Source organism: Hemiscyllium ocellatum, chromosome 42 (assembly GCF_020745735.1).
Source record: "Hemiscyllium ocellatum isolate sHemOce1 chromosome 42, sHemOce1.pat.X.cur, whole genome shotgun sequence".
Lineage (NCBI taxonomy): Eukaryota > Metazoa > Chordata > Chondrichthyes > Orectolobiformes > Hemiscylliidae > Hemiscyllium > Hemiscyllium ocellatum.
In genome coordinates this window covers 5,133,485-5,147,680 of record NC_083442.1, presented here as the reverse complement: position 1 = coordinate 5,147,680, position 14,196 = coordinate 5,133,485, and positions in this window count along the sequence as shown.

The window sequence follows — 14,196 nt, the reverse complement described above, 5'->3', positions numbered from 1 at the left end:
TCCAATTTTACTGTCATCTGCAAACTTATTAACCATTCGTCCTATGGTCGCATCCAAATCATTTATATAAATGACAAAACAACAGTGGGCCCAGCACCGATCCTTGTGGCACACCGCTGGTCACAGGCCTCCAGTCTGAAAAGCAACCCTCCCCCACCACCCTCTGTCTTCTACCGTCGAGCCAGTTCTCTACCCAAATGGTAATTCTACTGCCCCAACATACAAGTTTGACAATGTGACACCAGTCTCAAAAGTACAACAAGAATCTATTCCTAATGACAACAGGCGGGTCAGTTTGCCACCGGTGCTGTTTACACTTGGAATATACCTGGAGCAGAACAACACAAACCCAACTGGGGAGGGTGGCTCTGTATAAGGAGAGTCAGTGTGGAGTTAAAATTCAACAACTGTGATGGAATAAAATAAAAGATTAATGAAAGGAAGGCCGTCCAATCTGTTTCACAAATTATTACATAAGAGGCTGGATAAAAACCGAAGCTATTGTAATAAATGGCACAAGCTCCTCATGGAGAATTAATGTGCTCAGACGAAAAAATACTGAGTGATCATAAATTACTGCAACTTGCAAACAGCAGAATTAAAATCCAATTTGTCTTTTTACTGCAAGGATGATTATTTTAATCATGTTGTTCTCTATATACGAATGATACAGACGGTTATTTATTATCGAGAAAGAAAAGACAATCAATATTTTCTTTGACATCTAACTTGGATTTGGAGAAGATCCTGTGGATGATACTGACCAACAGGATTGTTTGTACAGACAGGCGAATAATAATGTCACCAGGAAATAGCAGAAGGTTGTGGAGGGAAATGAACAGACTGAAACCTGCTGTGATGGAGTTTGGTATAAAAGGTTAAAGAGAGACAAACTCGACCGAACTATAGAGTTTGAAATGTGAACATGGGTAGAGTTGCCTTGGTGTTCATGTGCACAGGTCTTTTACTGGGACAAGATCTGCTGAAGGGGGAAATAGAAAACATATGGGATCTTGAACATCACAAATGACCCATTGAGTAAGGAGAAAGAAAATACATAAAGGGAAACCCCTGCTGTTCCTGGGGATCTGAAATCTAACCTCAGCAGGGCAGGCAGCATCTGTGAGAAGGGAACCAGAACCCATTTCTCCCACAGCAGTCTGCAAGGCACCAAGGGATCTCCCTGATCTGATTGGCCCTGTGCTAATTAACACTGCACACAGATATTAATCCAGTGGGTCAGCTTCTTAGTTAAACAGTGAGTTCCTGAGAGGGACGATGCAGACCCTTGTATGTTGTTCACATCTACATGGTCAGTAGGTCATACAATCGTCGAGATTTACAACATAGAAACAGATCCTTCGGTCCAACTTGTCCATGCGTCAATTTAAGAATTCTGGCAGCGCTCCATGAAATTGGACGATCATTGCAAGGGACTACTTAATGGGAGAATTGGGCAAGGGCTTATCGAAATGTGAGAAATGTAACAGGGTATCAGTCAATAGAAGAATTAGGACAGGGATGTGAGTAAATGGGAGGTCTGGTGCACAGTGCCGTTACATTATAAAATTGGTGGAAATGCCAATATATTGGAAAATTCGGATACAGCATGTCTAAGTTGGGGAATAGGGGCCAGGGAATTAATACAAAGAAATGTTGCAAGCATTGGTAAATTGGAGATTCAGTTCAGTGCATCACTAAATGAAAACAATTCAGCAGAAGCTCCCATTCGTGGAAGATGTGTTTCCGGGAGCAATCAAATGGAAGGAATTGATGGACGACATTAATAATTAGAGAGCCCATGCAGCTGCCTTTAAATAGGGCTGAATAATACTCAGTGGGAGAGTTGGTGCAGTTTCAGGATTTGTGCAGGATTGGTAAATGGGAGAAATGGTGCAGAGCAGCGGAGCCATAAATAGTCATACAATCATAGAGATGAACACCATGGAAACAGACACTTCAGTCCAACTTGTCTATGACTCAATTTTACAATTCTGGAGAATCATTCCAAGGAACTGCTAATTGGAAGAACTGGGCAAGGGCTCATCAAAATAAGAGAATTTGGAACGGGGCATCTGATAATGGCAAATTGGTGCAGTTCGCACCAAATGGGAGAATTTCAGTTCAGCACTAAATGGGAGAATTGGGACAGGACAATACTTGATGCGGGAATGAGAGTAGGGCACCTCTAAACGGGGCGAGCACATCAGTCAATATAGGATTAGTGTAAGGCAAAACTGAATGGAGAACTTGTTCAGTAATTGGGGAAAATGGTGCTAGGCAACACTGAATTAGAGAATCGGTGCAGGCCATCAGTAAATGAGAGACCTGGTGCATACTGGAGCTCAATTACAGGATGGGTACATGGCACCAGGAAATGGGAGGATTAGAATAGCGCACCCATCAATGGTAGAATCGGGCTATGGCATCAGTAAATAGAAGAATTAGTACAGGGATATGAGTAAATGGGAGATCTATTGGAAACAATAGATGGGAGATCCAATGCACAGTGCCGTTCCATTAGAAAATTGTAGTGTGTGCCAATATATTGGAAAATTGGAGCAGAGCATGTCCAGATTGGGGAATAGGGGCCAGGGAAACAATATAATGAAGAAATGTTGCAAGCTTTGGTAAGTTGGAAATTCAGTTCAGTGCATTACTAAATGAAAAAATAAAATCAGCAGGGCATCCCTACGTTGAAGATGTTTATCAGGGAACAATTAATGAAAGGAATTGATGCAGGGCAACATTAATTGGAGAATTCATGCAGGTGTCATTAAATTCTTAGTGGGAGGACTGAGGCAGGATAACCTCAATGGGGGAGTTAGTGAAATTCCCGACTTAGTGCAGGTTTGGTCAATGGGATAACTGGTGCAGGGAAGCGGAGCACTAATTAGAGTCTTAGAGATGTCCAGTTCGGAAACAGACCCTTCAGTCCAACTTGTCCATGCCGAAGTTTAAGAATTCTGACAGCTCTCCAGTATATTTAAGAATCATTGCAAGGAACTACAACATGGAAAATTTGCGAAAGGACTTATTGAAATGTGAGAATTTGCAACAGGGCATCAGATAATGGGTGAATCAGTGCATTCTGCACTAAATGATTGAGTTATGCTGTGTTGCACGAAATGGGAGAGTTTCAATGAAGCACTAAATGGGAGAATTGGGGCAGGACAATACTTGATGTGGGAATAAGAGTAGGGCACCCCTAAATTGGGCGAGGACATCAGTCAAAATGAGGATTGGTGTAAGGCAAAAATGAATGGAGAACTTGTTCAGGACGTCAGTAATTGGGAGAAATGGTGCTAAGCAACACTGAATTGGAGAATCATTGCGGGCCATCAGTAAATGAGAGACCTGGTGCACAGTGGAGATAAATTAGAGAATTGGTGCATGGCAACAGTAAATGGGAGAATTAGAGTAGCGCACCCTTAAATGGTAGAATCGGGCTCGGGCATCAGTAAATGGAAGAATTAGTACAGGGATATGAGTAAAAGGACGGTTTGGTGGGAATCAATAAATGGGAGATTCGGTGCACAGTGCAATTACATTGGAAAACTGGTGTGAGTGTCAATGTATTAGAAAAGTGGAGCAGAGCGTGTCTAAATTGGGGAATAGGGGCCTGGGGATCAGTAAAAAGAAATGTTGCGATCATTGGTCTATTGGAGATTCTGTTCAGTGCACTACTAAATTAACAAATATAATCAGCAGGGCATCTGTACGTTGAAGATGTGTATCAGGGAACAACCAAATGGAAGGAACTGATGCAGAGCAACAATAATTTGAGACTTCATGCAGGTGCCATTAAATTCTAAGTGAAAGGACTGAGGCAGGATAACCTCAATGGGTGAGTTGGTGATATTCCCGAAATAGAGCAGGATTGGTAAATGGGAGAATTGGTGCAGGGAAGTGGAGCACTAATTACAGCCTTAGAGATGTACAGCACGGAAACAGACACTTCAGTCCAACTTGTCCAAGCCAAAACTTAAGAATGCTGTCAGCTCTCCACTAAATTGGACAATCATTGGAAGAAACGACTAAATGGAAACAATTGGGAAAGGGCTTATCGATATGTGAGAATTTGCAACAGGGCAGAGAGATAACGGGTGAATTATTGCAGTTCAGAGCTAAATGGGTGAGTTATGCTGTGTTGCACTAAATAGGAGAATTGGGGCAGGACATTACCTTTTGGGAGATTTAGAGTAGGGCACCCCTAAATTGGGTGAGGGCATCAGTCAGTATGGGGATTGGTGTAAGGCAACACTGAGTGGAGAACTTGTTCAGGACATCAGCAATTCGGGGAAATGGTGCTAAGCAACACTGAATTGGTGTGGGATAACAGTAAATGCTGATAACTTCTAAAATTGGAGCAAATGGGAGAACACGGGCAGTGAATCTTTAAATAGGACAAATGTTGCAAAGGATTAGAGGTCCAGATTCAATACAGTGCACCACGTGATGGGGGAGTTGGCGCTGTTTACCACTGAAGGTAAGATATGTGTAGGATCGGTAATTTGGAGATATGATGCAGTAATTGCAAGATTTGAGAATTCTAGCATTGGACAACTAAATGGAAGAATTATTGAAAGGAAATACTGAATGGAAGAACTGGTGCATAGTGGAGCTAAATTAGAGAATGGGTGCATGGCACCAGGAAATGGGAGAATTAGAGTAGTGCATCCTTAAATGGTAGAATCTGCTAAGGCATCAGTAAATGGAAGAATTAGTACAGGGGTATAAGTAAATGGGAGACTTGGTGGGAATCAATAAATGGATGATTCGGTGCACAGAGCCAATGCATTGGAAACTGGTGGCTGTGTCAATATATTAGAAAATTGGAGCAGAGCATGTCTAACTTGGGGAATAGGGGCCTGGGGATCAATAAAAAGAAATATTGCAAACGCTGGTGAATTTGAGATTCAGTTCAGTTCACCACGAAATGAAAACAATTTAGCAGGGCACCCGTACGTGGAAGAAGTGTTTCAGGGAACAATTAGATGGAAGGAATTGATGCAGGTTATCAGTAATTGGAGAATTCTTGCAGGTGCCCTTAAATAGAGCAGGGTAATACTCAATGGGAGAGTTGGTGCAGTTTCAGGGTTTGTGCAGGATTGGTAAATGGGAGAAATGGTGCAGAGCAGTCGAGCCATAAATAGTCATACAATTGTATAGATGTACAACATGTAAACAGACACTTCAGTCCAACTTGTGTATGACTCAATTTTAGAATTCTGGCAGCGCTCCAGAAATTGGAGAATCATTCTAAAGAACTACTAACTGGAAGAATTGACATAAGAGAATTTGGAACAGGGCACCTGATAATAGCAAATTGCTGCAGTTGGCACCAAATGGGAGAGTTTCAGTTTAGCAGTGAATGGGAGAATTGGTGCTATGTGGCAGAGAATGGGAGAATAAAAGGCCTGTTTCCACACTGTAGGAAATCTAGTCTATGTTTGTGGGCGGCACGGTGGCACAGTGGTTAGCACTATTGCCTCACAGGCGCCAGAGACCCGGGGTCAATTCCCGACTCAGGTGACAGACTGTGTGGAGTTTGCACATTCTCCCTGTTTCTGTGTAGGTTTCCTCCGGGTGCTCCGGTTTCCTCCCACAGTTCAAAGATCAGGTGAATTGGCCGTGCTAAATTGCCTGTAGTGTTAGGTAAAGGGTTAGATATAGGGGTATGGGTGGGTTGCGCTTCGGCGGGTCGGTGTGGACTTGTTGGGCCGAAGGGCCTGTTTCCACACTGTAAGTAATCTAATCTAATTGGGACAGGACAATACTTGATGCGGGAATGAGAGTAGGGCACCCTATATTGAGCGAGGGTATCAGTCAGTATGGGGATTGGTGTAAGGCAAAACTGAATGGAGAACTTGTTCAGGACGTCAGTAATTGGGGGATTTGGTGCTAAGCAACACTGAATTGGAGAATCATTGCGGGCCATCAGTAAATGAGTGACCTGGTGCACAGTGGAGATAAATTAGAGAATTGGTGCATGGCAACAGTAAATGGAAGAATTAGAGTAGGGCACCCTTAAATGGTAGAATCAGGCCAGGGCATCAGTAAATGGAAGAATTTGTGCAGGGATATGAGTAAGTGGGAGATTTGGTGGGAATCAATATATAGGAGATTCCATTATATTGGAAAACTGGTGTGAGTGTCAGTATATTTGAAAATTGCAGCATGGCATGTCTACATTGTGGAGTAGGGTCAGGGAATTAATAAAAGGAAGAAATGTTACAAGCATTGGAAAACTGGAGATTCAGTTCAGTGCATCACTAAATGAAAACAATTCAGCAGGGCACCCTTACGTGGAAAATGTGTATCATGGAACGACTAAATAGAAGGTATTGATGCAGGGCAACAATAATTGGAGAATTCATGCAGGTGCCATTAAAGTCTAAGTGGGAGGAATGGGGCAGGATAACACTCAATGGGTGAGTTGGTGAAATTCCCGAATTAGTGCAGGATTGGGAAATGAGAGAATTGGTGCAGGGAAGGGGAGCACTAATTACAGTCTTAGAGATGTACAGCACGGAAACAGACCCTTCAGTCCAACCTGTCCACGCTTAAATTTAAAAATTCTGGCAGTGCTCTACTAAATTGGAGAATCATTGCAAGGACCGACTGAGGATCTAAAATTTGAATTTAGACAACCATTATGTGTAGATTTTTATTTACCACAAAATGGTTTCTCAATGTAAAAGAATGCTATGAAATGGCCTGTGAACCTGTCCTGCTGATTTTGCTGAATTAAGCTGAAATTCAAAGATAAGAGGACAATAGAGTTCTCATAAAATACTCTATGTATTTTATATAGAGTACATTTATAAAATATATTAATTGACTATTAATTGCATTGATTGACTATTCGAACTAACCTTCAACTGACACATTGCATGACAATTTACATAAATAAGATTTCTTTTCCAAGGAATACCATTGGATCAGCCTATTGTCAATTATGTCTCCATATTACAGATGATTGGACTTTTCTTGTCATTAAGAACCCTTTTCCAGGAAATATCAATGGATTAACTTTCTGCAAATCATGTCACCTTATTATATGTGATTGGTCTGTCATGTCATCAGGGCTGTACTACCTCTTTAAAAAAATATTAAAAATGTGTAATTTTCAAATGTAATTGCGTGACTTCACCATGGAATACAGAAGCTTTAACCTCTGTGTTGCTGGATAAAATTGCATCAAGGTGCCTTAATTCAATAAACTAACGACCACTGCTTTTTGAACAGACCGTATTCGTTGACTCTTTTGACCGATCTCGAATCAAGAGGCTACAGATCTTCACAGAATGGTACAAAGACAAGCAGGAGTGACATCTGGAAGAGGCAATAGTTATTTATGATCTACTGGATGTTACAGAAACAAGCAAGAATGAAATCTAGAAGAGGAAATAACCGTTTATAGTGTGCCAGGATGTTAAAGGGTCAAGCAGGAATGAAATCTGGAAGAAGTAATAGTTGTTTATGATTGGCAGGATGTTAATGAGACAAATGTAATCTGGATGAGGTAATAAAGTGGTTACACTCTGCAGAATGTTACAGAGGTAAGCAGGAATGAAATCTGGAAGATGTAATAGTTGTTAATAATCTGCAGAATGTTACAGAGACAGGGATAACTGAAATCTAGAAGAGGTCATCGATGTGTATAGTTTTCAGGATGTTACACAGACAAACAGGAGTGAAATCTTGAAGAGGTAATACTTGTTTATAATCTGCCAGATGTTACACAGACAAGCAGGAGTGAAATTTGAAGAGGTAAAATTTGTTCATCACATGCAGAATGTTACAGAAATAAGCAGGAATGAAATCTGGAAGAGATTAGATTAGATTAGACTTAGAGGTAATAGTTATTTGTGGTCTGCATGATGTTGAAGAATCAAGCAGGAGTGAAAAATGGAAATGGTAATACTTTTTTATGGTCTGTAGAATGTTACAGTGGCAAGCTGGAATGATATCTGGAAAAGGTAATCATTGTTTTTAACCTGCAGGACATTACAGGGACAAGCAGGAGTGAAATCTGGAAGAGGTAATAATTGTTTTTGGTCTGCAGTGTGTTACAGAGAGAAGCAGGAGTGAAATTTGCATTTGTTTGTAGTCTGCAGAATGTTCCAGACACAAGCAGGTGTGAAATCTGGAAGTGGTATTAGTTGTTTTCATCTGCAGGATGTTAAACGGTCAAGCAGGATTGAAATCTGGAAGAAGTTATAGTTGTTTGTGGTTTGCAGGATGTTATAGACACAAGGAGGAGTGCGATCGAAAAGAGGTAATACATTTTTATGGTCTGCAGAATGTTGTAGAGACAAGCCGGAGTGAAATTTGGTCAAGGTAATAGCTGAGTATGGTTTTCAGGATGCTACAGAGACAAGCAGGAGTGAAATGTGGAGGAGGTAATAGTTGTTTATGGTCTGCAGGGTGTTGCAGAATCAAATAGGAGTGAAAGGTGGAAGTGGTAATACAAATGTTGAATTTGTTTATTGTTTGCAGAATGTTAGAGACACAAGCAGATGTGAAATCTGGAAGACGTAATAGTTGTTTATCATCTGCAGGATGTTACAGGGTCAAGCAGAATGAAAGCTGGAAGAGGCAATAGTTGTTTGTGGTTTGCAGGATGTTATAGACACAAGGAGGAGTGAAATCTGGAAGAAGTAACAATTATTTAACATCTACAGGATGCTACAGAGACAAGCAGGAGTGGAATCAAGAAGAGGTAATATTCATTTTTGTCTGCAGAATGTTACGGAGACGAGCAGGAGTGAAATCTGGAAGAGGTAATATTCGTTTATAATTTGCCAGGTGTTCCGCTGATTAGCAGGAGTGAAAACTTGAAGTGGTAATTTTTTTTATGGTCTGGAGAATGTTACCAAGGCAAGCAGAAATGAAATCTGAAAGAGGTAATATTTGTTTATGACCTGCAGGATGTTGCAGATACAAAAAGGAATGAAATCTGTAAGAGGTAGTAGGTGCTCACGGTCTTCAGGATGTTAAAGATACAAGCTGGAGTGAAATCTAGAGGAGGTCTTAGATGTGTACGGTCTGCAGTGTTTTAAAGAGACAAGCAGGAGTGAAATCTGGAAGACGTAATATTTGTTTATGGTCTGCAGAACGTGACAGAGACAAACCGGAATAAAATCCATAGGAGGTTATTGACGTGAATGGTCTGCAGTATTTTACAGAGACAAGCAGGAATGAAATCGGAAGAGGTAATAGTTGTTTATGATTTGCAGGATGTTGCAGATTCAAGCAGGTATGAAAAATGGAAGTGGTAATAGTTTTTATGGACTGTAGAATGTTACAGAGGCAAGCAGGAATGACATCTAGAAAAGATAATCATTGTTTATAACCTGCAGGACATTACAGGGACAAGCAGGAGTGAAATCTAGAAGAGGTAATAATTGCTTGTGGTCTGCAGAACGTTATAGACACAAGCACGAGTGGAATCTGGAAGAGGTATTAGTTGTTAATGATTGTAGCATGCTACAGAGTCAAGCAGGAATGAAATCTGGACGACGTTATAGTTGTTTATAATCTGCAGAATGTTACAGAGACAAGTAGGAGTGAAATCTGGAAGAGGTTCAAGTTGTTTATAAACTGCCAGATGTTACAGTGGCAAGCAGGGGTGACGTATGGAAGAGGTAATAGTTGTTTATGATCTGCAGGATGGCACAGAGACAAGCAGGAATGGAATCTGGAAGATGTACTAGTTGTTTATAATCTCAACAATGTTGAAGACTCAAACAGGAGAGAAATAAGGAAGAGATAATAGTTGTTTCTGGTCTGCAGACTTTTACAGGGACAAGCAGGAATGAAATCTAGATGAGGTAATAGCTGTTTATAATCTGCCAGAAGTTACAGAAACAATTCGGAGTGAAATCTGCTCAAGGTAAATATTGTTTATGATCAGCATGATGTTACAAAACTAAGCAGGAGTGAAATCTGGTAGAGGTAATAGTTGTTTATAATCTGCAGGATGTTACAGAATCAAGCAGGAGTGAAAAGTGGAAGTGGTAATACAGAGGTTGTATTTGTTTGTAGTCTGCAGAATGTTTGAGACACAAGCAGGTGTGAAATCTGGAAGAGATAATAGTTGTTTTTCATCTGCAGGATGTGACAGAGTCAAGCAGGAGTGAAATATAGAAGAGGTAATACTTTTTATGGTCTGCAGAGTGTTACAGAGGCAAGCAGGAGTGAATCTAGAAGAGGTAATAGTTGTTTGTGGAATGAAGGATGATCCAGGGTCAAACAGGAGTGAAATCTGGAAGAGGTAATAGTTACAGAGAAAAGCAGGTCTAAAATCTTGTCGAGGTAATAGTTGTTTATTGTCTGCAGGACGTTGCAGAGTCAATCAGGAGTGAAATCTGGAAAAGGTAATAGTTGTTTATAATATACAGGATGTTACAGAGGTAAGCAGGAATAATTTCTTGTCAAGGTAATAGTTGTTTATGGCTTGCAGGATGTTGCAGCTGGAAACAGGAGAGAAAAATGGGCGAGGTGATAGTTGTTTATAATCTGAACAACGTTACAGAGTCAAACAGGAGTGAAATTTGAAAGAGGTAATAGCTGTTTCTGGTCTGCAGGATTTTACACGGACAAGCAGGAATGAAATCTGAATGAGGTAATAGCTGTTTATAATCTGCCGGACGTTACAGAAACAATCCGGAGTGAAATATGTTCGTGGTAATTGTTGTTTATGATCAGCATGATGTTACAGAGACAAGCAGGAGTGAAATCTGGTAGAGGTAATAGTTGTGTATGGTCTGCAGGATGTTGCAGTAACAAGATGAAGTGAAATCTGGAAAAGGTAATAGTTGTTTATAATCTGCAGAATGTTACAGAGACAGACAGGAGTGAAACCTGTAAGAGGCAATAGTTGTTTCGTGTCTGCAGGATGTTGCAGAGTCAAGCAGGAGTGAAAAATGGAAGAATTTATAGATGGTTCTGGTCTGCAGGATATTATAGACAGAAGCAGGAGTGAAATCATGAAGAGGTAATAGTTGTTTATGGTCTGCAGAATGTTACAGAGACAAGCAGGAGTGTAATCTGGAAGAGGTAATCGTTGTTTGTGATCTGCAGGATGTGAGAGACAGAAGCAGAAGTGAAATCTGGAAGTGGTAATACTTTTTTATGGTCTGGACAATGTTACAGAGACAAGCAGGGATGAAATCTGGTAGAGGTAATAGTTGTTTATGGTCTGCAGGATGTTGCAGATTCAAGCAGGTATGCAAAATGGAAGTGGCAATACTTTTTTCTGTTGTATAGAATGTTACAGAGGTAAGCAGGAATGAAATCTAGAAAACGTAATCACTGTTTATAACCTGCAGGACATTACAGGGACAAGCAGGAGTGAAATCTAGAAGAGGTAATAATTGCTTGTGGTTTGCAGAATGTTATAGACACAAGCACAAGTGGAATCTGGAAGAGGTAATAGTTGTTTATGTTATAAGTGAATTCTGTCTAGGTATTCTAAATCTCCGGAGAATAGTCCCTGACACTCGGCTAACTATTCTACACTCGGGCTATGGTTCAGATCAACCGAGTTCTGCCTCCACACTCTGCCGACCGCGGACTGTCCTTTAACCCTTGACTTCAAGGGAGACTATCCAGAAGGTCCCGTCCTAGGAGGCGAACTCCAAGCTGTCAGCACCAGCCCTCATCCCCTCCGGCTACCGCTTTTCCCGTGGCAAATCGAAATGCTGCGAGACACACAAATGAGCAATTGATGTTTATTTCAAGCTTGCAAGTTTGGGCGGCTTCCAAAAGGAGCTTCGGAAGAATCGCGACGGAAGATTTTACAGCACTAATATTTATACATTATTTTTACATGTAAAAACATTAGTGATAATTCCATTGGTTAAAACATCTCACGCTATGCGTTTTTCTTACATTCAAAATCATTAATGACAATTCCATTGGTTAAAACATTTCACGCTTTTCTCTGCCAATTCTTTAATTAAATGTTATATTATTTTAACAATTTTGCTGAATTAAATGTTATATTGTTTTTAACAATTCTGCTGGTTAAAGCATTTATCTGCTAAAGCATTCCTTGGTATCTTGCCCAAGGTTACCATGTTCCTGACATAACAGAGGTGACTTCTGGTTCATGTTCTTATATGGCCTAGTTGCTCATAATTAGCCTTTACTTATTAAACCTCAGTTTTAATACAGAAGTTACCTTACCCATACCAAAAGAATGTGTGTGGTGTGTGTGTGTGTGTGTGTATGTGAGAATGTGTGACTCCTGTAAAAGAGAGAGAGTGTGTGAAACTGCAGAAACTACATTACCCATATCATTTATGGTGTGCAGGATGTTACAATAACAAGATGAAGTGAAATCAAAAGAGGTAATACGTTTTTATGGTCTGGAGAATGTTACAGAGGCAAGCAGGAGTGAAATCTAGAAGAGGTAATAGTTGTTTATAATCTGCAGGATATTACAGGGACAAGCAGGAGTGAAATTAAGAAGAGGTAATATTCGTTTTTGTCTGCCGAATGTTACAGAGACAAGCAGGAGTGAAATCTGCAAGAGGAAATAGTTGTTTGTGATCTGCTAAATGTTACAGACAGAAGCAGGAGTGAAATCTGGAAGGTCTAGTAGTTGTTTGTGGCCTGCAGAATGTTACAGGGACAAGCAGGAATGAAATCTGTTCGAGGTAATTGTTGTTTATGATCAGCATGATGTTACAGAAAAAAGCAGGTGTGACATCTGGATGAGGTAATAGTTGTTTATTGTCTGCAGAATGTTACAGAGACAAGCGGGAGTGATATCTGGAGGAGATAATAGTTGTTTATGATCTCTAGCATGGTACAGAGACAAGCAGGACTAAATCTGGAAGACGTAATACTTGTTTATGGTTTGCAGTATTTTACAGAAACAATCCGGAGTGAAATTACTTCGAGGTAATTGTTGTTTATGATCAGCATGATGTTACAGAAACAAGCAGGAGTGAAATCTGGAAGAGATAATAATAGTGTATGGTCTGCAGGACGATACAGGGACAAGCAGGAGTGAAATCTGGATGAGGTAATACCTATTTATAATCTGCAGAATGTTGCATAGATAAGCAGGAGTGAAATCTCGAAGAGGTAAGGTTGTCTATTATTTGCAGGATGTCACATAGTTAAGCAGGAATGTAATCTGGAAAAGGTAATACTTGTCTATAAAATGCAGGATGTGCATAGGTAAGCAGTAAACGAAATCTGGAAGAGGTAATAGTTGTTTATAATATACAGGATGTTACAGAGGTAAGCAGGAATGAAATCTGGAAGAGGTGATAGTTGTTTCTGGCCTGCAAGATGTTGCAGCTGGAAACAGGAGAGAAAAATGGACGAGGTAATAGTTGTTTATAATCTGAACAATGTTACAGAGTCAAACAGGAGTGAAATTTGGAAGAGTTGATAGTTGTTTCTGGACTGCAGGATTTTACAGGGACAAACAAAAATGGAATGTGAATGAGGTAATAGCTGTTTAGAATCTGCCAGAAGTTACATTAACAATTCGGAGTGAAATCTGTTCGTGGTAATTGTTGTTTATGATCAGCATGATGTTACAGAAACAAGCAGCAGTGAAAAGTGGAAGTGGTAATACAGATGTTGCATTTGTTTATCATCTGCAGAATGTTAGAGACACAAGCAGGTGTGAAATGTGGAAGTGGTAATAGTTGTTTTTTGTCTGCAGGATGTGACAGAGTCAAGCAGGAGTGAAACCTGGAAGAAGTTATAGATGGTTCTGGTCTGCAGGATGTTATAGACAGAAGCAGAAGTGAAATCTTGAAGAGGTAATAGTTGTTTGTGGTCTGCATAATGTTAGAGAAAAGCAAGAGTGGAATCTGGAAGAGGTAGTAGTTGTTTATTGTCTGCCGGATGTTACACAGACAAACAGGAATGAAATCTGGTAGAGGTAATAGTCATTTATGGTCTACAGGATGTTGCAGAATCAAGCAGGAGTGAAAAATAAAAGTGGTAATACTTTTTTATGGCCTGCAGAATGGCACAGAGACAAGCAGGAATGAAATCAGGAAGACGTAATAATTGTTTATGGTCTGCAGGATTTTACAGACAATCAGGAGTGAAATCTGGAAGAGGTAATATTGGGACATGGATTTGCAGGAATGAAGTCTGGAAGAGGTAATAGTTGTTAATAATCTACAGGATGTTACAGAGTCAGGGCTGGAGGGT